This window comes from Xyrauchen texanus, chromosome 1 (genome assembly GCF_025860055.1).
Source record: "Xyrauchen texanus isolate HMW12.3.18 chromosome 1, RBS_HiC_50CHRs, whole genome shotgun sequence".
NCBI lineage: Eukaryota > Metazoa > Chordata > Actinopteri > Cypriniformes > Catostomidae > Xyrauchen > Xyrauchen texanus.
Genome location: NC_068276.1, coordinates 61,467,987 through 61,493,514, shown reverse-complemented (window position 1 = coordinate 61,493,514; position 25,528 = coordinate 61,467,987). Strand labels below are relative to the sequence as shown.

The window sequence follows — 25,528 nt, the reverse complement described above, 5'->3', positions numbered from 1 at the left end:
ACTTTTTGGTGTGCTTGTGAGAGTATCTGTATCTGTAAGCATGAGAATTATGACTAAAGCATGAGTGCATATGAGAATGTGTAATGTGTGATGAGTCCTTATAAAAAAGAGGAACACAGAATGTATGTTATACGAGCCCTGTAAATAAGGGGACAAGTGTGAATATAAGCCCTATAAAGGGATATGATGAAAGTGACTGTTGTCTGAATAAAGAAAAGATCATCTTTTATGTATTGAATGAATGTTGGGAATGAAAGCTGTCTGGTGAAACTTTGAAAAGGAATTTCCTTTGTTAAGAGAAAAGTATAAAAACGTTCAGAAATATAAATACAGAACCAAATAAAGAAGGTTATACCTTATTTTATCTGCGTTTGGAAATCTGATAAGTTATGACATTTTTAGATTACAATATATATATTTAAGCTCTGATACATACATGGGATATGTGTATGTTACAGTCACACCTCGATGGTTCAAATTGATAAAATGCAAGTACAACTTGGCACTCAAGTAATAACATTTCCATTAGATGAATAGAATTTAAAAAAAACGCTATTCGCATGGTTGCAGATCAGAGGGTCCCTGGTTTTCAACACAATGTCAATACGCAATGAAGAACATGATAAAAGGATAGACGGTCTGAAAGGAATAAACACCTACTGACCCATTACAATTTCAGAGGGGAAATACCATCGTACCATACAATTATGATTAGGATCATACAATTCCTATTGTAGTTATGTTTAATACTGCATACCACTGATGAAAATGTTAACTGCAATAATCGTTCCACTAACTATGAGTCAGAGGCACTAGCAAAAAAAAAAAAGAAGAAATGACCCGACCCAGTTAAGTATCTTCTACAATACTTGAATGTTTTAAAGAAACTTAACACACAGTCAATTGACTGGATGTGATTATAGATTCATACTGTCCAAAACCGTACCTCCAGAAATAACTGAATTGATATTAATTGATAAAGTGCCTTTGTTGGATACAAATAGAGGAAGGAAGAACTAGGTCAGATAAAGACTTTAAAGGAACCACATAGACTAGGCATGGGGAGACAATTACGTTTTTTAAAGACCTCCTCACATTGCTGCAGAGTATGGCAGCATATAGACAAGATATTAATTTTACCAGTATCTCCATTCTGCTTATTAGGTCGTGATCTGGTGCATAAAATTGGGGCTAAGATAACATTTGATTCTAACTCTCTCCAATTGCTGTTCCCATCAGTAATTCCCAGTCTGTGTATACAGGATGTTGTGGTGATGTCTGCAGTTTCACGCCTGCTGAATCCTCAGCAGCAAAACAGAACTGCCAAATGTTGACCAGGCACTATGGGCCACCAACAAAGACGAGGCAGGCCTCAATGATTGCAAAACTCTGCTCTGACATGTCGGTATACTGCAAAACAATACCCACTATCCAAGGAAAAGGAGGAAGGTATAGGTCCCATAATACAACAATGTCTGTGTAAAGGTATTATAAACTCTCCATATAACACTCCAATTAATTATGAAAGAAGGCCAATGGCACTTGGTGTCTAACTCAAGATTAATGATTTAATCATTCCACTCTCACCGGTGGTGCCTGATGTGTGTACAACTATAAATTTAAATACCTGCAGATCACACTCATTTGACTGTAATCGACTTGTGTTCTGCCTTTTTCAGTGTACCAGTATCTAATGCGCACAGCCTCTGTTCGCATTCACATATGGGGGCCAATAGTACATTTGGTGCCACCTGCAACAGGGTTTCCGAGACTCGCCTGCTGTATTCTCCGCTGTAGTGCACGCCTCGATGAAAGACACAAAGCTTCCACCACAGACTTGTTTGCAACAATATGCAGACGACATTCTAGTTTCTGGCCCCGATGCTGCATCCTTCACAGCTGCCTCAACTATTGTCTGCAACGTTCTGGCACAAGAGAAACTGCAATTGGAAACTGAAAGTTGACTATCTCGGTCACAAACTGCAAAAGAGCCTGGGTGCCGAACTGCTCTCTATAAGACAAGATTCTGAGAGAAGCCACACTCTCAGGGGCCGAAGAACACATTAAGTGGACAGCTGAGATGGACATGGCTTTTAAGCATCTCTGGAGCAGCCTTAGCTCCCCACCAGCTCTGGGCTTACCCAACGATGGTGAAACATTCCTCCTTTACGTGCACGAGGCGGCAGGTACAGCAGCAGCGATCCTTGCACAATCCCATGGAGGCACCTACAGACCAGCCAAAGCCGTTTGATGGTGCAAGATGCAGAGCGTATTGTTCCGCTCATTGTGCACACATCTCACCAGGTAGGTGATCTCCGTGATACATGGTCCGAAAATCTTCTTACACAAATTGCTTACCAAAGGTGCTTTTTCTAATGACTCTCATGACAATCTAGACAAATGAACTTCCTGCAGGCCAGATGTTTCATCATTTGCCCTGGAGGAGGGGGACCATCGGTACATCGATGGGTCCTGTTCGAAGATAAATGATTCCGTATACTGGTGCGGCTATGCCGTATCTAAACTTCCTAATCGAATCATTGAGGCCTACTCCCTCCCATAAAAATCGGCACAGGCCGCTGAACTATTTGCATTAATTAGAGCATGACAATTGGTGAAAGGAAAACCCATTAACATGTACACAGACTCAAAATATGCATATGGGGTAAAGAGCGGTATTTCAAGACTGCAGAAGGAAACCCCATATCACACCAAAGACCTAGTTGCAGAATTACTCAGAGTAGCACAACTGCCAACGAAATAAGCTGTCATAAAGGTCGCAGGCCACATGGCAGGGGAGGTGAGAGGAAACAGATTGGCTGATTAAGTAGCAAAGATGGCTTCAAAGGAAGTCGTAATAAGACCAGATCTAAATCAAGCTAAAGAAACTGTTTCTATGATGCAGAAAACTTTAGTAAAAGATATTGACGTAAAACTTTTACAGGCAAACCCATCCGAATCTGATATTCAACATTGGGCCTTGAATGAAGTGAAACCAGATCAGAGTAATTTGTTAAGAGACAAGCAGGGTTGTCTGGCCCCGCCCAAAACTGAATGACACCATCAAGTGTAACTAAACTCTATACTTTTGAGCCCGAGTTAAGCCAGCACCAGAGGAGGGACAGACAGGTAACTGCTGAGTGCGACCCCACTGGAGGAGCTGAACACGCAGCGTCAGTGGCTAGCATAAGGCAGGAGCCCTAGGTCCTGAGAAGAAACACCACATGTGGGAACAATTCAACATGTGGATTAAACAACCCACACCTGAACATAAAGGGTGTCCTCCACTCTGACACAGCCGAACTACACGCCGGAGGACCAAAGAATCTGGAACAGAAGATTTTTCCATCATTCTTTGCCCCATTAGCGTAGCAAATGTTATGAATCAGGTAGAAATGAACAGGTTTGATTTAGTTACGTTTATGCATAGAGCAAGGTATAAAAAATATTTATAAAAATATTTCTGAGTACATATAAAAGGGTTGGCCTGAAGAAGTAGAGCCATAATTCGTACCTTTTTTTCACAGGAGGGATGCACAAGTGTAAAAGATGGATGTGTGACATGGGGAGCGAGAATCATCATACTTTCACAAGGTAGAAATTCTTTATTGAAACAGTTACACCAAACCCATTCTGGTATTTCAAGAATGAATGACTTAGCAAGATCATGCATGTGGTCGAACATGTAGACTATGCAGGGCCCTTCCTAGGAAGAATGTTCCTTATTCTCGTTCCATATTCTCTAATATTATTATTATTGTTGTTGTTTTGATTGTTTTTGTTAAAAGAATTGTGACATAATATACAGTTTTTTTCTCAGTATTAGTAATTTATTTATTCAACAATTATGAACATTTTGTTTGTATACAGAAAACCAAAACTACAAAGCTTTGCCTGATGAAAAAATAAATATATAAATAAAACTGAATGAAATAATGAAAAAAAAACTTTAATGAACAACCTGTAACAACATGTTCTCCATGGAACCGTTCTTGCTCATCTCCAAACGGGACCTACTCCCTGCACTTTCCCTAATTGCAAATTCAATTATTATACCTGTTACCATTAATATTGTTATTGTTCTTCCTTTGATTAATGGGGGTCAAACTGTACCAGGGGTATATACACTCCCCATTCAATGAGAGAAGTGACACCAACGGGCTTATGCAACCTCTGATGTTGGGACTTTACTCTGATGTTGCAATCCTGAGACACTAAACAAGATGTGCACTATCCTGGTTCTTGACAATATACAGATATGGAGCTGGATCCAGATCATCCGTCCTGATTCTGCTAGACCTTTCTGCAGCCTTGGACACAATCAACCATCAGATTCTGCTCTCCACCCTCTCCTCATCGGGTATTACAAGAACTGTGCTTGACTGGTTTAACTCCTATCTCTCAGGTAGGTCCTTCAAGGTAGACTGGAGACGTGAGGTATCTAAGCCACATCAACTACTTACTAGGGTACCTCAGGGATCAGTGCTTGGGCCACTTCTATTCTCTATATACACAACATCACTGGGACCCATCATTCAGACACATGGTATCTCATACCACTGCTACGCCGATGACACACAACTCTACTTGTCTTTCCAGGCCAACGACACCACTGTGACTGCTCGAATCTCTGCCTGCCTGGCAGACATCTCAGCATGGATGAAGGAACACCACCTGCAACTCAATCCAGCCAAAACCGAACTCCTGGTCTTTCCAGCCAACCCTGCTGTTGAACACAACATCACCATGCAGCTGGGTTCGACTACAGTAACGCCTTCAGAAACGCTCAGAAATCTAGGGGTATCCATTGATAACAAACTAAATTTCACAGACCACATCTCAAAGACCGCAAGATCATGTAGATTTTCACTCTACAACATCAGGAAGATAATACCCTTCCTATCTGAACATGCCACACAACTGCTTGTTCAGTCACTTGTCATAACTAGGCTGGACTACTGTAACAGTCATTGCAGGCCTCCCTGCATGTGCTATTAGACCTCTGCAAATGATCCAGAATGCAGCAGCACTTCTGGTCTTTATTGAACCAAAGAGAGCACACGTTACACCATTCTTTTTCTCCCTCCACTGGCTACCAGATGATGCACATATCAAATTCAAGGCTCTGATGCTGGCATACAGAACAGTCACTTGGTCTGCTCCAACATACCTAAAATCTTTTCTGCAGAGCTACACTCCTGCCAGAAGCCTGCGGTCGGCAAAGGAACGTTGCCTTGTTGTACCAACACAAAGAGGCACCAAAAAACTTTGGATTTTCAGCTTCATCATTCCACATTGGTGGAATGACCTTCCCAACTCCATCTGTGAAGGAGACTCCATCTCTGTCTTCATAAAACGACTTAAAACACATCTTTTCCAAGAGCACTTAACTAGTCACTAACAAAAAACAAAAACAAACAAACAAAAAAATGCACTTGTATATGTTTTGAATACTATTCTGATGCTAGTGAAACTTTGTAATATGGCACTTTTGTACCACTGTCTCCTTAAAATTATTCGCTTATGTGTTCCTCTTTTGTAAGTTGCTTTGGATAAAAGTGTCTGCCAAATGAATAAATGTAAATGTAAATCTAAATTTTAGAAAACAATGACTCACAGATGTAGATGCAGCTGGCAACCCCAAAAATTATATAATTGAACCATTTGTACTGCAAACACTGTTTTTGAAAGGCTGCTTATGGTGTTTTGTCTTAATATACATTATTTAATGAATATCATATTCTCCTGGCATTAAAAATAGCAGCGAGGTTCGGCACTAAGCTTGAAGTAAAAATATCCCATAAAAAGACTATTTACTAGGGATGGGCGGATCGATCCTTAAGTATCGATATTTTCGATACTGCCTTTGTATCAAAAGGATCGATTCTCAAATAAAAGTACCGATACTATCTGTTTGTTTAGCCACCTATTTCAAATACGTCAGAGCATCCACAAATTGTCGATAGCGCTGTTGACAGGTTGGCCAGAGCAAATTGTGACGCGCTTGCGACAATTAGTACATGTTCTGTGAATTCCTACTGACCGCCAGAGGCAGTAGGCATATAAACACTCTGGCGATCATCACTAGGAATTAATGAAGCAGAACGTACGGTCAGTTAGCGCAGACAGGTGTTCGAGTGCATGACTGCAATGAGTGAACGAAAAAGAAGTGTTATTTGGAGCTATTTCACTCCAGTAAATACTGACGAAGCCTCGTGTGACATTTGTAAAAAAACATACGCCACTGTGGTAATACCACAAATCTGACCAAACATCTGAAAGCAAAACACCCTACAGAGCACGACGAGGTGCAGCTGAAACGAGCAGAGGAGTCAACACAGACACGACCCACATCTTCTAGCTCGAGGCAGAGTTCACTAGCAGAATGCTTTCAGAGAGGTCAAAAACGTTATCCAGGTATAAAGTGGTGGTTAGATTATTTGAATACAAAAAGTCACATTATTTATAGCTATTATTTGTACAATATATACTGTTTCAGATATGAAGCTATTACAGTATTTTATTTGGAGCAGAATATTAAACTGGATACTTTGCTTTAAACATTTTTTCATTATATATATATCTATTTCTGTTACCTGATAGGCTATCTGGTGGATATTTTGAGTTAAATCATTTATATATTATTTTTAACATTTAAAAAAAAAAAGTTTATTAAACAAATGATATAGTTTGTGTCAAGTAACACGGGAGAGATTTACTATCATTATAAATTCTTAATGCCTGTAACACAGCTTTAAGAACATAATATATGTATTATATTTTATAGATGACTCGCAGAGTCATCTGCAAAATGTTAATGTCAACTTGTTTGGAAGAAATGTTGTAAAAGTTTTCAGTGCTTGTTAATAAATGTAAGCAAAACGTTGTCATGTCCATGTTATTTATTATTAATAATGTTGCAATCACTTACATATAAATAATTCATAAAAGTATCGGTATCGGAATCGGCGATACTTGTCTTCAAAGTACTTGGTATCGGATCGAAAAGAAAATAACTGGTATCGCCCATCCCTACTATTTACATGCAATATTTTACTGTACACAAACAAACTTCAGAAACACACTGCTATTTTTATTGTGAGGAAAATATAACAAAGTATTGCAATAATTTCAAAAAAGTAAAGGCCGTGAGCCAGTGATTATAATTTTTAATATTAGGCATATGCATCATATGTTATACTGTTCTATACATCTTAATATGCACTATCGTGCATGTGTATTTGTATCACAGAATCTTGTGTTATATTATCCAGGCATTAAGCCAGACATTATAAAAAGAGTTGTTAGGTTCGGGAGTCTGTTTACTCATGGCAAAATACATGTTCAAATATAAACAGGATGATATTTCTGCAACATGCATCAACACCATGGAAAGAACATAATTAAACAGTTATGCCAAAATAGGTAAAGAAATGCCTGAACAGTGTTAATCTAGAATTCACAGCTGGGCAGGGCAGGAGACAGGTTATATGTTTGTAGAAAGAAAAGACGCTGCCTATTGAGGAATCCTGGCTTAGATGCACTAGTACAGCTTGATAGGCGCTTGCTCGAGTTAGGGACATCTCAAAAGTACACAAACAAAAAAACAAATGGCCAATGATTCCCCACCAGAGTTTTCCACAGTTTAAAAATAAGAGCAAACTGTGCACCAAGGTCTTTGAAATGTACACACACACACATAACATTTAACAGTAGATTAAATCAAATATGAAATACTGATAGTAATAGTAATTATTATTTTATTATTGTTTGATAGTTTGTTTGAATCCACAAGGCACAGGCACATGATAGTTTGAATATTCAGGTAGTAAGGTTGATATTAGGGTATAGGAGAGTATTTGAATATATGTTTGTGTGTGTGTGTGTGTGTGTGTGTGGTTATTCACACGTGGACGCATATTTTAGCACCCACAACAAATTATCTAAGCACATTGTGGCAGGGCGGAGAGCGGGGCCGGGTCGTGATCCTACGCACCCGGTCCCGTATTAGGCTAATCAAGCCTCTGAGGTTTAAAGGCCGACTGCAGAGTGTTGTGCGGGAGAGAGAGATCGTTAGCGGACATGTCCGTAATATGTGTTAGTGTAAAGGGATCAATGGAAAGGAGGAGGCGAGAACCGGCTTGACGATATAAATAATAGTTTAATGAGAAACTTAAAATAAAGACACAAACACATATGACGGACATGTCCGCTAACGATCTCTCTCTCCCGCACGATACTCTGCAGTCGGACCCCCTTGAAAATGAGATGTTACATCTCAAGGGGCTATCCTTTCAATAAATTCAGAAAATTCAGAAATTCATCTGAATTTCTCCGGTGTATCATGGCGGTGATTGACAGGCACTCTAAGCTCCACCATTCCAACATTGCCGCCCCAAAATTGTGCGCAAATATGTCCCTTTGGAAAATGGAAATCGTCCTCCCCTTTGAGAATTTCAGGGAGAACTATTAGGCATGCTATGGGCCGAGTGTATACTTTGTTATTTATCTCTATCTCAGCTGTTCGGACATGACCATCTGTACCCGGGAAGACTCTCTTAACTTTTCTGATGTGCCACAGGGAACAGTGAAATTGAGGGTCAACTAACATGACTACGGTGCCGGGTGCGATGTCAGGGGATAGTTGCTGCCATCTCTCTCTCGCCTGCATGCTTGGTAAGTAGTGCCGTACGAAGGAAGCCCAGAACCTGTCTGCTAGCACTTGGAAGTCCCTCCACCTGCATCTCAATAGGAGCTCAGACTCAGGATACACTAAACCTTCATCAGGCTGCCCCATCAGGAGATAGTTAGGGGTGAAATCATCAAAGTCGGCCTGGACAGCCGATACGTACCTTAGGGTCAGAGACGCGGCAGGGGCAGATGACACATTTTATGCTTCGCTGGCTTCAACCTCATGACAGTTCTCAAGACAGTTCCTCTGATGCTTCCGAACTGCCTCTCTACCTCTCAGAAAACACTCTGATTAGGAATTGAGTACTGGGATATTTGGTTTCCTGTACCACAGGATGCACAGTGGCAGGATCAATGACTTCCACTTGTCATAAGCGGCCTCCATCACAGATGAGCTGGTGGTCTGTGTCAAACTCCAAACTGCCCATCTGTGCCCTCCTTAGAACAACTGTTTTGGCTTCTCGGTAGGCACTCGCCAGGGGAGAGTCATCCTTCGCAGCCGCTCCATGTAGCTCTCGAGCGACAGCCTCTACCATGTCCTCCCACCTATCATATTTCCTCTCATCAGGAGGAGCTTGGATCTCAGTAATGATTCCACAGAACGAGATACTTTTCAGCTCAGGGTGCAGGGTTGGAAGAGAGGGCCACTCTGCTGGAGGTCATAGTAGGAATCCTGGGCCTTGTATCTATCGGTATATATAGTACTGGCGAAGTCTTTCAGGTTCCGGACTCGGGTGAGATCGTCAGCAGGGTTGTTTGCCGAGTCTACATATTGCAAGGCTTGTAGGTCAGTTGACTCCTGAATATCCACTAGTCGGGTGCTTACGAAGACCTTATAGCGGCAGGACTTGGAATACAGCCAATGGAGGACGTTCATGGAATATTTCCAGCAGGTGACTCATCCAATTTCCAGAGTGAGCTCCTCCGCGAGCACTTTTGCCAGCTGTGCTCCTGTCAGGGCTGCGCAGAGCTCCAACCTGGGATTCGATTGCTGCTTTCGTGGGGTAAAAGTATGAAGGTGACATGGAATCCTCCTTGGAGGCTGACATGGAACCCCTCCTTCGAATGTAAGTAGGCAATAGCCCTGTATGCCAATCTCATGGCGGGTATCTGGATGATACATAGGAATATGAGTGTACCATCTAGGTAGTGTTATCTGTGGTAGGTCTTGTAGCTCATCCTGCCAGGCTGCGGATTGTCCCAGTCTCGATGGCTGGCCCATAGCTGCTGTTCTATTATCTTTGCCCAAGTAGTATAGGGAAGGATGACACTGTGTAGGATTGGCACTGTGTAGTAACACTGTTACTACATGTCGCTGGAGTAAGAATAATGCGCAGCATTAGACATCAGGAGAGTCAGCTCTGGCCATGTCATACCATAGGAAGCATGGGAGGGCCCAGTCCTCAGGTAGGAGTAGTACCTGGTTAATCATCCCACGGATGTCCCTGCTTATTGCCACAGTATGCTCTCGGAACTGTAGGAGGAACTCTAGGAGTGAAGGACTCAACATAGGGCCAGGAAAGGGAGCGTCATTAAGGTTCAGACCCTCATATTGAAAGGAACATTTAAATACTAGGCGGTCATTACCGATGTGGTGAACCATTTGGTGCGGAATGTAACAGTTCTCACCTGAGGCCACATTCTCCGCCTCCGACAGCTTGACGGCCACCCAGTTGTCTTCCGACTTTTGATCTCTGCCTTGTACACTTCTGCATTGGCAGGGATCAGGGCGGGCCATCACTCCATTCCTCAGAGATTAAGCATCACTGCGTCCTTAGTGGCACAATAGAAAGGGAATTATTTCCTGCGTAGCAAGGGAGTGGCATAACGAAGTACTCCGTCCACCTCCACTCAGGTGATTGCTGCTTCCAGGAGGCGAATAGCTTCTTGATCCTCTTTAGATCTGGTAACTTGTTTCTCAGAGAGGTAGGGCAGAACATCGACTTGCCACAGCCTTTCGACATCCTTCCGCAACGCTAGATCAGCAGGAGTGTAGGATAGGAAGCAGTAGTTCTGCGGACCTATTGGACTCTTCACCAGTCTCAAAGGTCCTTGCAGAGTCCGAGACTGGTGTGAATAGCAGCAAGTCCTCCAGCTGGGCTCAAGTCGACAGGGGATATAGGTGTAATGAGGTGGGTATTATCGGCTCCAATGAGCTGAAGCGGGCGCACTTTTTCAAAGGCTTGCAGTAACACTTTGAGGGTTAGAATGGTCGGCTGAGCCCTAAGCGCTCAGCTGTGAAGGCAGCAGTGATCTCGAATATATTCTCTGGCTGCGTCAGAAGTGAGATATGGAAGTAGACTAAAGAGCCATTGACTATCTGCACATCCTGTCAAATGGTCTGTAGGGCTACGTTCTCCATCTGTCCACGGACCCCCAGCTCTTTATTGTCCTCTCCGAGCTGTCATTCAGAACAGCATGAATGTCAAGGGTCTTGCGTTGGTAGCAGAGTAGGACTCTGACAACCTACAGAATTAACCACTTGTCGGTATCAGGCTTGTCTAGGTACAACATGGCAGTAGCTGAACAAATTAAGCAAGAACCGTCTGTCATAGGCTTAGTGTTGACATCCTATAGGATCTGGAGATGCATGACCTTTACAGAGATTACAGGGTTTCCTAAGGGTGCACTTAACCGCTTGATGGGCACATCCGTGGCACCAGTAGTGGTGATCTGCCGTAACCAGTCGGTGATCTGTTGCTTATTAAAGGATTTGAAAGTGGAGCATTGACTAAGATAGTGAACTTCCGAATCACAGTAGGGACAGAAGGATTAAGGCGCCACTTTGGCGGCCCTCGAACTGACTGAGGGAACTACAGGGCCTGTTGCGGCAGGTGGATTAACAGGGCTAGCATCTTCTCCATGGAGAACTGTGGTTGACCGCTCTATCAAGGGCTCTGACTCTCCTGCGGTTTTCCTGGGGCTCTGACTTTTGCCGCCGTACAGGGATGTGCACCTTGCCTCATCTAGCCTCAGATGATCCAGCAGGATTTGGTAACGGAAGAGCTCTGTAGCATCAGGGGTAGGAGGTTCTCTATGGCGATCTTGAGACTAGTGAACTCACTCGGGTCCTCTGTACTAAAGTCAGGAATTTTTGGTGTGGGACCATGATATGTTCTCTCTCTCCACCCAGGATACGGACAAACAACTGTGTAAGCAGGCACAGGGCATATAGGTGGCTTATGGTCATAGCGTGACCATTCAGAAGGCAAACGTGTAACCCTAACAGCGCTCAGGAGTCGGACCTGCATGATGGCTAGGAGCAGGACCCCAATTACTGTAATCATTAGGTGGCAGACCTCCTCTATGGTAGGAATGACAGTTTCACTTTCGTGACCCTTGAGCTAGAGATCACAACAGATAAGGGGCTTTAGAGGTGAGCCTGCCTGGATCTGATCTCTTATTACTTGAATATCACTGAGCATCTTGCCCAGTAAGTCTAACACCTGCTCTTGGCTCTACAGAGTCTTCAACAAGCTGATTAGGCACACCATCACTATCTCTCCTGTCTGCAGCCTGTTCTGAGGGAACTGTAGGGTTATAGCCTGCACTATAGGTGGGATTAGGAACTCTATTTGGTGTGATGGTGGGCACTTCTTAATGTGGTGTCCACATGGGGCTAAGCGAGGAAAAGCCATTAGGTCAACTGGGTAGGATATAGCACTGTGTGACTGCTGAGGATTATGTGGGGTAATATGAGCACTCTGTGGAGTGAACCGAGTCTGGTTCCCTTCCCAGGGCCTGCGATGAGGGGATGACTGAGCTGTCGGAGCTGACTGTGTAGGAACTTGAAACTGTGACCACTCTCTAGGTGCAGACCACTCATCCATTTTGCTCCAAAAATACTGACTAATAGGGCTGGAGGCTCTGCCTGATAACGAAGGAACTCTCCCGACATCCAGCAGGCTACCCCCTCCTACCTCCTCATCATAAAGTGCCAAATGCTGACTGACCTGTTTCTGCTGTGTGGCCATGAGCTCACAGACCTCTAAGTAAGTTGGAGGGTGGACGTGCCACTGAGGCCTCCCGCCATCTGCATATACCCCTTGTTGCTGCATATTAGGGTTGATGAATCCTCTTTATCCAGGGGAATGACTGGATCTGGCTCGAAGGACCACAATGTTTGATAATTTGGGGGAGGAGCAAAGGCGGTATACTAAGGAGGTTCCTAATTATCCATTCGCCTCCCGGTGTGTCGGTCAGAACAGGATAGGATCCAAACAGCCAGGTTAAATTCAAAAGGGGTTTATTTACATTGAAGAAGCCACAAGGCATAGGCACATGACAGGTTGAATATTCAGGTAGTCATGTTGATATGAGGGTATAGGAGATTTGAGTAGGTGTTTACGCTTGTGTGTGCGTGTGTGGTTAAGTCACTCATGGACAGACACATCTCACAGGCATCTGCCTGGCTCCACTGTATCATGGCGTTTATTGACAGGCGCTTTAAGCTTCTCTTAGTCTTCTGTCTCAACTCCAAAGACTGTGTCTTGTTACTGGTTCCTAGAATTGATTTTATTTTATTTTACAGAATTATGGCAGAATATATGCTATTGAAATTCAAACCTATTAATAAAATCATTTGAAATAAAATTTTCACTGCAAATCCAATGGATGTCTTACTGTTTCCAGGAAGAACATTTTGCAGTTGGTTTTACTGTCATACATACAGATGAAATGCTATTATTAATCATAATAATAAAACGTTTTTTTATGCTGCTTATACATTTAGTTTATTAAAGCATATACAAAACAAATAGAACACAATCACAATGTACACACGCACACATTATATATAACAGTGATAAATTAAATAGCATTCCATATCAAAATGGTGTGCATTATTACTACTAACACTTAAGGAACAATTTGCACTAATAATGAGGCAGTGTAGGCTAACTGTAAAGGGTCCAGGTGGGCAAGGAGGAGGCGGGCACCGGCTAAACAGTCAAAATAACTTTAATAATGTGCATGCATGCACGAAAATGGCAAGATGTGTGTGTATATATATATATATATAAGACAAGCATCCAAAAACAAAAGATCTTTTAAAAGAATCTGTTGGGAGGGATTCTGTTAAGAATGTATAAGAGTGCAAAAGTATGTAATGACAGTTTTTAAGGATATGGTACATGCATAAATAGATATTTAAATCATGTTTTAACTGACATAATTACAAACTATGTATATTATTAAAAGATAATCTGGTTATTAACCCTCTGGATGCCGGCGCGTCCTGCTGGATATTTTCGGCATTACAGCAGAAACAACTTAAAATACTCTGTAATTTTTGGGTAGACAGATAAGTGTAAGACATCATTAGAGACTATAAAGGGTCTACTTTTATTTGCGATTACTTATCACACAAACATGAAACATATAAAGAAAGCTTAAAATGTCTACTTTTAACAAATATTCTCCTTCAATGAAATCTGTATGAAACAAAGCGATGTGCAGTTTTTACTGGTCCATCTAATTATCTCTAATGTGATCACACCCACCAGCAGAGCGCGCCATTCATACGCTAATGTACTGAGACAATCAACACAAATGTACACACCCCGGACTGTGAGGTTTCATGTAAACACATTTCATTCATTTTTCTGCGTGTTTGTAACGCTACACAGGCGAGGAACCTCCTGGATAGTGACGAAGAGTTAACATTTTTCTCAGAAGAAGAGCGGGACTCCGATGAACGTTTGTATTTTGAAGAGAGACTTGATCCAGCCGAGGATACAATTTCGGACGAGTAAGTCATTTAGTTTGAATTAGTTGACATGCTATTTTATATAAACATGTACATATTTTACTACTGGGGCTGTTTCCAGACTTGCCAGCCAGGATTCAGAGTATTGACATTTAAAAAATGTCCTAATAAGCAAGTTTTAGTTACATTTAAATTCTGTTTCTGCTAAAGCAGGTATTTAAATTGTATGCTGTATGATATAAATATTATATGTAATATGATATAAAATTATATGAATGTTAGAATATAATTTATCTATGCTGCCTCATTATCATCAACAAAGCTTGTGCTTGCAAATATCTGTTCAGGTGTAAATGAGTAAAATGCACTTTAAATATGCGCATATTAGAAAATCAGCATATTATAATAATTTCTGAAGGATCATGTGACACTGAAGACTGCAGTAATGATGCTGAAAATTCAGCTTTGATCACAAATTGCATTTTACAATATATTTAAATAGAAAACTGATCTTTTAAATTGTAAAAAGAGTTCACACAATGTTTTTACTCTATTTTGGATCAAATAAATGCAGTCTTGGTGAGCAGAATACTTCTTCTAAAACTTTTATATGGTAGTGTAGGTCTAAAATTAAGTAAAGTCTTTATGTAAAGAAAATATATAGTCAGATTACTTCTTTTAACTTAAAACTTGATTTTGATCATTAAGTCTCCTCACATTCATTCTCTTTCTGTTACATTCTTCATTGATAGGCCCAGAGGAGTGGTCTTTGTGTCCTTAGGTGTGAATTACAATCAATATTCATGATAGTTCACACCTCCTCGCATTACTATATTGTTTTGTATGAATTAGTGATCAGGATGATTTTCACATCATTTTGTTGCAAAAACTCTAGGCTACAACATCCAGTTCTCAAAAGTATTGTGGACAAATGTTGAGTATGTGTTATATGGCTTTATTTCAGTGACTTAAACTTTTAGTTTTTTCAAAAACCACACATAAACGTTATTTTCTCAAAAAATAAAAACCTGTACATACATGTTGCTCACATATTATTGTAGTATAGTTTGTGCTGAATACAGTGTTATCAGACTTTAGCCATTAATATGTTTTTAAGCAACTGAAAAAAGCACAAATGTCAAGGCATGTCAAAACTTATCCAGGGCCCAAAACACCCTCAGACCCCAGAGGGTTAAAAAGGTAATAAAACATTTTTAATCAGTAATGTGGGTTTACAGAAATAAATAATAGAATTAATGTTCAGTCAATAAAATATAATTCAAGTACACAAGATATTCAAACAGGATCAAAATCATGTTAAATGTATAATAACTGAATGACCGCAACTGAAGGACATAGACAATCTATGAGGACGTGTGAAAATTAAGATTTTTTTGTAAGGTAGCATTTAAAATAAAAGTTGATTTTAAATAACTGGAAAATGATATGGAGGGAGACAAGTGGTCTTTAAAAACCACCATGCAATCAAAATCAGTGGGTGAGTATTATACAGAGGATTTTTTGAGGGTTATTTCAAATTAACTGAATAGAAGTGCCAGGCTACACGATGGCATCCTTATGTTGTGATGTCTTGTGATTATCCTCTGTCTTCTGTTTTATTTCCTAGTCCCTAGTTGTTATAGCAATCCATCCAAATTTCCTTATTGTTGCATCTTCTTTCTGTGTGAGCGTGATTTGAACTCGAATAACATTCAATAGTCCAGAAACATCTTTTAGATATAGTTTATTAACAAAATTAACTGGAAAAATGTTACACGGTCTCGCTCCCATATTTATCACAAAAAACACTAACCGTCATTTCCGGACATGACGTCATTGCTGCTAAAAAATATTATATTACACATATTCAATTATTTACTTATAATTACTTAACAATGCTTAAAGCACACAATTACTTATTCCACATCTATATAAAGAAACTAATGGCTCTTACACATCCGGCCCCTAATTGGTTGGGCAGGAGACAAAACAATTATCATATTCATTTACAAATACTGAGAGCCATTAAACTTGAACATTTATGAATAAGAAATAGCTACTTAATTGTAAAAGTATTTCTTTGAGTCTTAGCATCCATTCCACTTCCTTTTTTAGATGAAACCAGTTAGAGTAGTAATCAGTTAACTTAATGTCATTGTTTCCTTTGATGTTGAGGATGTTGACCTTGATTTCATTTTTGATTTCAGGGTCTTGTTGTGCACCTTGACTCATTTGATCTGGTCTTTGGGGGCCATTCTTTTTCTGGTTTCAACAATAAATTGGGCCCTTTAATCGATGATTCTGCTAGCACAAAGTTCTTTGCTTTAAGACCTCTAGTAGCTTGATCTGCAGGATTTTGAGATGTCTTAACAAACCTCCACTGTAACGGAGTAGTAGCATCTCATATAAGTGAGATCCTATTTGCTACGAAGGTTTTGAAGTGAGCACTCTCATTGCCAATGTAGCTGAGCACTGTAGATCTGTCTGTCCAGAAAACAGACTGCTGTAGTGGGATTTGAAGCTCTTGTCTTAGTATTTTGTCAATTTTGACGGCTACAGTGGCTACTGTCAGTTCAAGTCCAGGGATTGTTATTTGCTTGAGTGGGCTAACCCTTGACTTTCCCATCAACAAGGAACAATGTTTCTGATTTTGTTCATTTTGGCCTTTTTTATCATTAGCAGCAGCTATCCAATTTTCTGTTTTCTTTTCAAAATGTCTCAGGGAATCAATTTTAGGCTGAAACCAATTTTGTTGATCAGCAATCTTTTCATCTTCAGGCAAAAGATTTTGAACTTGCACATTTAAATCAGTAAACTCTGTTACCAATTGTGCAAAGTCAAGTTGCATCAAATATTGTACATTCTGTAGATTGTCATCATCAATCATCAACCTTTCTGTATCAAACATATGCATTTCAGCTTCTTCATACATGCATTGAGTAAACTTTATAGCTGATTTAATGTCCATTACCTCCTTCAAAGAATGTAACTTTAATTAGAGACGACGTTCTTCTATGCGATGAAGTTTTAAATCCACGAAGAATAAAGCACTAGTGTCCACTATTAATAATCAGCGACCATGACGTTTTCTGTTTACTCACAGACGAGCCTTTATCGATGATGTCCTTGTCGTCGATTCAAAGCGCGCCGTCCCCGCACTTTCAGTTTCACTTTCCATATCCACCGAGCGAGTTTTTTTTACTTAACTTGTGATATCAATCCATCCAAATTTCCTTCTTGTTGCTTCTTCTTTCTGTGTGAGCGTGATTTGAACTCGAATAACATTCAATAGTCCATACATTTCTTTTAGATAAAGCTTAATAACAAAATTAACTGGAAAAATGCTCCCATATTGCATCACAAAAAACACTAACCATCGTTTCTGGACACGATGTCATTGCTGCTAAGAAATATTATATTACACATATTAAATTATTTACGTATAATTACTTAAGAATGCTTAATGCACACAATTACTTATTCCACATCTATATAAAGAAACACATAACTAATGGCTCTTACACTAGTTTTGCCTTGTTCCAGTGTTTACCTTGTTTTTGTACTTTGATTTATTACTTATTAAACATCATGCTGCACCTTGAGTCCACAGATGGACTCAAGATGGCGCCTTGTATGGCTGCTGCATTGCGTGCTCCGACACAACACTGCAGTTTATTGTTTGTTTTGTTTACAGTTTTTTGTTTTTTTGTCTTGGATGTTGTCTGCCTTATTGCATACGACAGACAAACGCTTTTGGACATTGGTTCAGCAATTACACACCGAAAACTGGACTTCAAATTCCTCAATGCCGACCCGCTGTTTACAAACACGCCAGCGGAGCCATTTGTCTGGGCTGCCTGGCCTCGGAAATGCAGAAGGAAAAGGGGAAAAAGAGCCGGCGTTCTTATCAGAGTAAGACGTCGTGCAAATCGACCCCCGCTACCCAGTATATTACTTGCAAATGTTCAGTCTCTGGACAACAACTCTGCGAGCTGAGAGCGTGGATCTCTTTCCAATGAGAGACGAGGGATTGCTGCATTATCTGCCTTACAGAAACCTGGATGTCTGCGGAGATTCCAGACTCGGCCATCAGACCCGCGGGGTTCTCCGTGCACCGAGCGGACAGAGCGAAAGACCTCTCAGGTAAAATGTTTTTGTTTTATGACCAACAAATCATGGTGTGATCAGAGGAACATACATTTTATCAAGTCTTTCTGCTCTCCTGATCTGGAATATCTCAAGCTTCTGTGTCGACCATTCTGGTTACCGAGGGAATTCACAGCGGTCATTAGCACAGCTGTGTACATCCCCCCACAAGCCGACAGACCGGGACTCAAGGAACTGTATGGGAGTATAAGTGAGCAGGAAACCACGCACCCTGAGGCCACGTTCATTGTTACCGGGGTCTTTAACAAAGCCAATTTTAAAACAATCGCACCAAAATACCACCAACACATCAGCTTCAACACACGAGGGGACCAGGTTTTGGACCATTGCTATTCTCCTTTCCGGGATGGCTACTAATCTGTCCCCCACCCAACATTTGGAAAATCAGACCTTTCTTCTGTTCTGCTTCTGCCCGCTTACAGGCAGAAACTGAAACGGGAAGCACCCACCCTCAGAACGATCCAGTGCTGGTCGGACCAATCAGACTCTGCGCTACAAGACTGTTTTGATCACGTGGACTGGGAGATGTTCCGGACCGCCTCTGATGATGACATCAAGGTTTACGCTGGTAGAGGACGATGTGCCAACCAGAAAAATACGGATCTACCCCAACCAGAAACCATGGGTTAACAACGATGTTTGCACGGCACTTAACACGCAGACATACGCTTTTAATTCCGGAAACGCGGAAGAGTGTAAACAAGCCAGTTATGCCCTCCGTAACTCTATCAGTGCAGCCAAACGCCAGTACAGGCACAAAATTGAAGGACAGTTCAACACCACAGACTCTAGAAGTATGTGGCAGGGAATGTACATCATCACGGATTACAAAGGGAATAAAAACTCCGCCGTGAACACCGCTTTCTCTCTCCCGGATGAGCTTAACACATTTTATGCTCATTTTGAGGACAACAACACCGCCCTCGTGGAGAGAGCACTCGCAGCCAACACTACATAGGTTGGTTCACTCTCCATCTCTGTTGCGGATGTGACACGATCCTTCCGACGGGTGAACATCCGTAAAGCCGTGGGTACGGACGGCATTCCGGGCCACGTCATCAGAGCATGGGCAAACCAACTGGCTGGTGTTTTTAACTGACATTTTCAACCAGTCTCTCTCCCTGTCTGTAGTCCCCACATGCTTCAAAAAGTAAACCACTGTGCCTGTACCGAAGCAAGCCAAAATCACTTCCCTAAATGACTGCCGTCCTGTTGCTCTGACCCCCATCATTAGCAAATGCTTTGAGAGGTTAATCAGAGATCACATCTGCTCTGTGCTGCCCACCTCTTTGGACCCATTGCAGTTTGCCTACCACAACAACCGCCCCACTGATGATGCCATTGCATCTACAATACACACTGCTCTCTCCCACCTGGAAAAAAGGAACACATATGTGAGAATGCTGTTTGTAGACTACAGCTCAGCATTCAACACCATAGTGCCCTCCAAGCTTGATGAGAAACTCCGGGCTCTGGGCTTAAACAGCTCGCTGTGCAGCTGGATCCTAGATTTCCTGTCAGGCAGACGTCAGGTGGTTAGAATGGGCAGCAACGTCTCCTCATCACTGACCCTCAACACTGGAGCCTCGCAGGGCTGAGTTCTCAGCCCACTCCTGTATTCCCTATAAACACATGACTGTGTGGCAACACATAGCTCCAATGCCATCATTAAGTTTGCTGACGATACGACGGTGGTAGGTCTGATCACTGACAATGAAGCACAACCTCTCCCTCAATGTCAGTAAAACCAAGGAGCTTGTAGTGGACTTCAGGAGGAAAGACAGAGAACACAGTCCCATCACAATTAATGGAGCACCGGTGGAGAGAGTCAGCAGTTTCAATTTCCTCTGTGTCCACATCACTGAAGAACTCACATGGTCCTTCCACACTGAGGCCGTTGTGAAGAAGGCTCACCAGAGCATCTTCTTCCTGAGACGGCTGAGGAAGTTTGGAATGAACCACCACATCCTCACACGGTTCTACACCAGCACTGTAGAGAGCACCCTGACTGGCTGCATCACCGCCTGGTACGGCAATAGCTCCGCCAACAACCGCAAAGCCCTGCAAAGCTTGGAGGATCATCAGAGACTCCAGCCACCCGAGTCATGGTCTGCTCTCACTGCTACTATCAGGCAGGCGGTATTGCAGCATCAGGACACGCACCAGGTGACTACATGACAGCTTCTTCCCCCAAGTAAATGTGTACATTTGATATGTAAATTGTGTTGTGTAAATATGTTGTTTATTGTAATTGGTATATGTCTCGTCACTGTCATGACTGCTATGTTGCTCGGAATTGCACACAAGACTTTCACCCACTGTTGCACTTGTGCATATGGTAGTGTGACAATAAAGTGATTTGATTTGATTTGAAGTATCAATTTATTCAATGTGCTTTACAATACTCTACCATGCACCATGTATCAAATTCTCTCTTACATGTTTTCAAAGTTTATTGTGCACACCTCCCGCTTTTTTACGTGGCAAACTGGTAAAATCGCCTCTCTGTGACACTTTCTGCAACTCTTGTCATGTGGAGGGCGATGCGGCACTTGACTCTGGGTTCAGTCTCCAGAACCAAATTAAAACTGCAATGAGAAGTCGTCTGTCTGAGACAAAGACGCAAAATCTAATGACAATTTCCTCAGCATCAGTCTCCCTTGATGTATTTGATTACGCACAGACGAGTTTAAGTCGATGCGGATCAGGAGGAAGATTTGAGTTGTTGATTGAGTTCTGTTCAGTTCATTCTTTACGTGTTTTGTTCATATCTTAATCGTATTTGTTTTTTGTAATATTGTGTTGCTCATATGTCGTGTTTTAGTGGCCTCCACTGTCACTACGGGGGGAAAAACATTCATCTGCTTCTCTGTTGTTCATCTGTTCTCCTCATAAATAATGATGAGACGATGAGAAAATCTAATGCAAGCACTGTATGTGACTGTTTTTTTTTTTTTTTTTGCATAGCCGAATTTTAAACATTACAAGTAAACACGCAACTAAGACAGACAGAAAACATGTACAGGTTATTTAAAAGGAAAAATATTGACGATGGTTAGCGTATGTGGGATAGTGGTGTGCCGTAGAATTATTTTGTCATTAAAAGTGTGCCGTGGAATAAAAACAGTTGGGAAAAATTGGTTTAGAAGACATACAACATGAAGCTCTTCAAGTAACACATTTTACAATTGTTCTCTACATTTATGCATTTTGGTTTTGAAAACACCGCTGTAAATAATAAAAAAAATACTGGAATTCATACCTTACCCTAGGAGGGCACCAGAAAGTCCACCGGCTGCACTTACTCGCACGTTACACGTTATTCAAGGACCCGAAAGCAGTTGCGGAACACAGATGATCACTTGACCATTAACCAGCTCTTCAATTGTATTGAAGCGTTAAATGGACGGGCAGTCCACTACCATTGCATAAATCTAGAGATATGTCTCTTCTGTGAGCTTTTGATTCACAGAATAGCTTTTGATATATTTTGTTGATATACTCTTAAATTATCTATCTATTTCTGAGCATTTTTGGAACTTTTTATTGCAGTACTTTTTATTGCAGCACTTCTTATGCAGCACACTTAAAACTGAAATGTGTAATTTTTTTGTGTGTTAAAATACTTTCCTTTGCCCCTACATAATATGTAGAGATATCTTTAAGTGATTTGTAGGTTAATTTTCTCAAAAAACTGTAGCGCTATAAAAAATACAGTTTATTTTGAGTGACCCATCTATTAAGACACAATAACAGGGACATATATAAACTTATTTTTGCAATTCCATTCATTGGGCTAGTGCTGCAAAAATTAAGTCAGTTTGGTCATATGTTTTTGGAACAAAACCTGGTAAATATGTAAATGATGACAGGATATTATTTTTGTGAAAACTATTCCTTTAAGTAAATGAAAATCTGAAAGTGGAAATGAAAGAAATTTTTGATCTTCTATCAAAAACAGAATAACCTGCTCATGATCTTCTCGTGCTTGCCAGCACACCTTTTAAACACATAAACAATACCATGACATGTATGATAAAAATGTTGCCAGTCTGCATAAACCAAAAGAGAAACATCATGCCAGGATGAAAGAGCATTGACGTAGCATTGAGGAATGTGTTTGTTAGAAGCGGACACGGATGATATAACTGCATTGTTCAACAGTGTCTCTGATATTGTCTAAGGTACGTGTGTATCCAGCAAAAAAAAATTATAACTAGTGTAGGACATTTTTAAAAGACCTTCAATTTATGTTTCATGTTTTGAAATATGAAAAACAACTAAATATTTTACAAGAGCAGTGGCTGAAAATAATCAAGAAACATATCTGTCATTATCGATAAATAGATGCTGTGCCAAAATTTTACACCTGAGTCCTTTATGGAAAACTAGCTAAACCAGAATGTGACAAGGAGGAGGGCGGGGCCGTGCCGGGACCTGAGTGCGCAAGGCCGACCCTCAATCGGGCTAATCAGCTGAGGAGAGGGATAAAGCTGAGCCGGATGTGGCAGTTCGACAGAGAAAGAGAGCCACGCGCAGCTGCCGCGTATGTTTGTGTCTTTTTGTTTAAGTTTACATTAAAATATTATTTTGATGCTTCGTCCGGTTCCCGCCTTCACCTTGTCCATCGTTTAAAGCAGGGGTGTCAAATTTGGTTCCTGGAGGGCCACAGTCCAGCAGAGTTTAGCTCCAACACTAATTAAACACACCTGAAGCAGCTAATCAACGTCTTGAGGTGTTCTTGAAGATTACAAGGAGGCATTTTGGAACCCAGTTTGACACCCCTGCTTTAAATTGTCACACAGAACTAATGCAAAAAAGATAGCATGTCAATATCAGTTTATCTTTCTTTTCTTTGGTTTAAAATCATCTAGGTTACATATGTAACCTCCGTTCCCCGATGGAGGGAACGAGACGTTGTGTCGGAGAAGAGACACTAGGGGTCTCTCTTGAGTGCCGAAATATGCCTCTGACTTATGAAAAAAGGCCAATGAGAAGTTGGCAGACAGTATTTGTATACCCCGTCCCCGGACATACGGGTATTTAAGCGGGCAAATACGGGAGTTCATTCAGGATTTTTCTGAGGAGCCGGAAATGGTCCGGCCACAACAGTGGCTCGGCTCAACGACATGGCGGGGAGGACACAACGTCTCGAACCCTCCATCGGGGAATGGAGGTAACATACGTAACCAAAGACGTTCCCATTCTGGGGCTGAGAGCTGGGTTTCCTAGCCGCAGGGGGATGCCCTTGGCGAGCAGACGGGGCGCGGCCCGGGGCGGCAGGTTTGCGGCGAGGCATGATGTGTGAGATGGCCTCCGTCTGCTTCTTCACTGTGGAGAACTGCTGGGCGAAGTCCTCGACGGTGTCGCCGAAGAGGCCAAACTGGGAGACAGGGGCGTTGAGGAAGCGAGTCTTGTCAGCTTCACGCATCTCGACCAGGTTCAGCCATAGTTGACGTTCCTGGACCACGAGCATGGCCATTGCCTGCCCGAGCGCCTGCGCTGTGACCTTCGGCGCTCTCAGTGCGAGGTCGGTCGCTGAGTGCAGTTCCTGCAGCGTGTCGGGATCAGGGCCACCCCTGTGCATGTTTCTGAGTGCCTTGGCTTGGTGGACCTGCAGGAGAGCCATGGCATGCAGGGCAGAAGCAGCGCGTCCAGCGGCGCTGTAGGCCTTCGCGGTCAGCGAGGATGTTGCTCTACAGGGCCGGGAGGGGAGTACAGGGCGGCCCCGCCAGGTGGTAAGATTTCCAGGGCATAAGTGGAGCGCAACTGCCCTATCCACCTGGGGAATTGCCGTGTATCCGTGGCGCGTTCAGCCGTCGAGGGGGGCGAGGGCAGATGAGCAGGTGGCGGTGTGACGAGTGGAGCTCATCCACTTCGGTCTCAAGAGGATAGGCAGACTGGCTGTAAGGCGAGTCGCTGTTGCCTCGAGCACGGACGGGAGTCAACGAGCGTGCCGGGGGGCCAGGTGGTCCGAGGGGGCGTACCCGGCGGAGCTGCACCCACTGCCATCCCCAAATCGCCTCCATCGCCAACCGCATCGTCCTCAATCCCGTAGGGAAGAAGGAGCAACGCTGGGGCGGCTGGAGTGGCTTGCTTTCGGTTGAAAGCGAGCAGCGATCGCAACGTTGTCCATGGTCATGTTCTCGCAGTAAGAACATGAACCATCCACAAACGCAGCCTCGGTGTGATCGCTACCCAGACACACGAGACAACACCTGTGGCCGTCTGAAGCGGAGAGCACTCTACCGCATCTAGGAACAACTCAGGGGCGGAAAGGCATCTTTTTAAAGATGCGTCCTTAAAAGGACGTTCAACACCGCTGTATTTTGGTCTTTTAGAGGAAATTACTCTTTTAATAAAATCACTCTTTTATGAAAAAAACTTGTGAGAGTTTTTTTATCTGCGCTTTCGAAGCGCCCAGGGGCAAGAATGCACAGCGGTGCACGAAGGAGAAAGCCGCTGTTGTGCGCTGTAAAGTCCAAGAGCATGCAGAGCATCAGAGGAATAGCAGGAACTTGGTGTGTAACTTGCAGCAACTGCATACACGACCATCGGCTCCGAAGAAATTTTCTGAATGAACTCCCGTATTCGCCCCGCTTAAATACCCGTATGTCCGGGGGCAGGATATGCAAATACTGTCTGCCAACTTCTCATTGGCCTTTTTTCATAGAACAGAGGTATATATCGGTGCTCAAGAGAGACCCCTAGTGTCGCTTCTCTGACACAACGTGGAGAGAGCGACAGAAGGGGAACTCCACCTAGTTTAAATTACTTGTGTGTTATCTTTGCTAATTACTGTATGTTACCAATAATCTTTGTCTGAATCCATTCTACAAATTTTGAGACATGTTATAGGAAGAAAGACATTTACATTTACATTTATGCATTTGGCAGACGCTTTTATCCAAAGCGACTTACAGAGCCCTTATTACAGGGACAATCCCCCCGGAGCAACCTGGA

The 25,528-nt window shown here is 42.2% G+C and overlaps 1 pseudogene; it reads right to left on the bottom strand.

Moving 5' to 3' along the window:
* LOC127644378 (GDP-fucose transporter 1-like) overlaps nt 1-25,528 on the bottom strand; it is a 99,643-nt pseudogene that overhangs the window by 10,525 nt on the left and 63,590 nt on the right.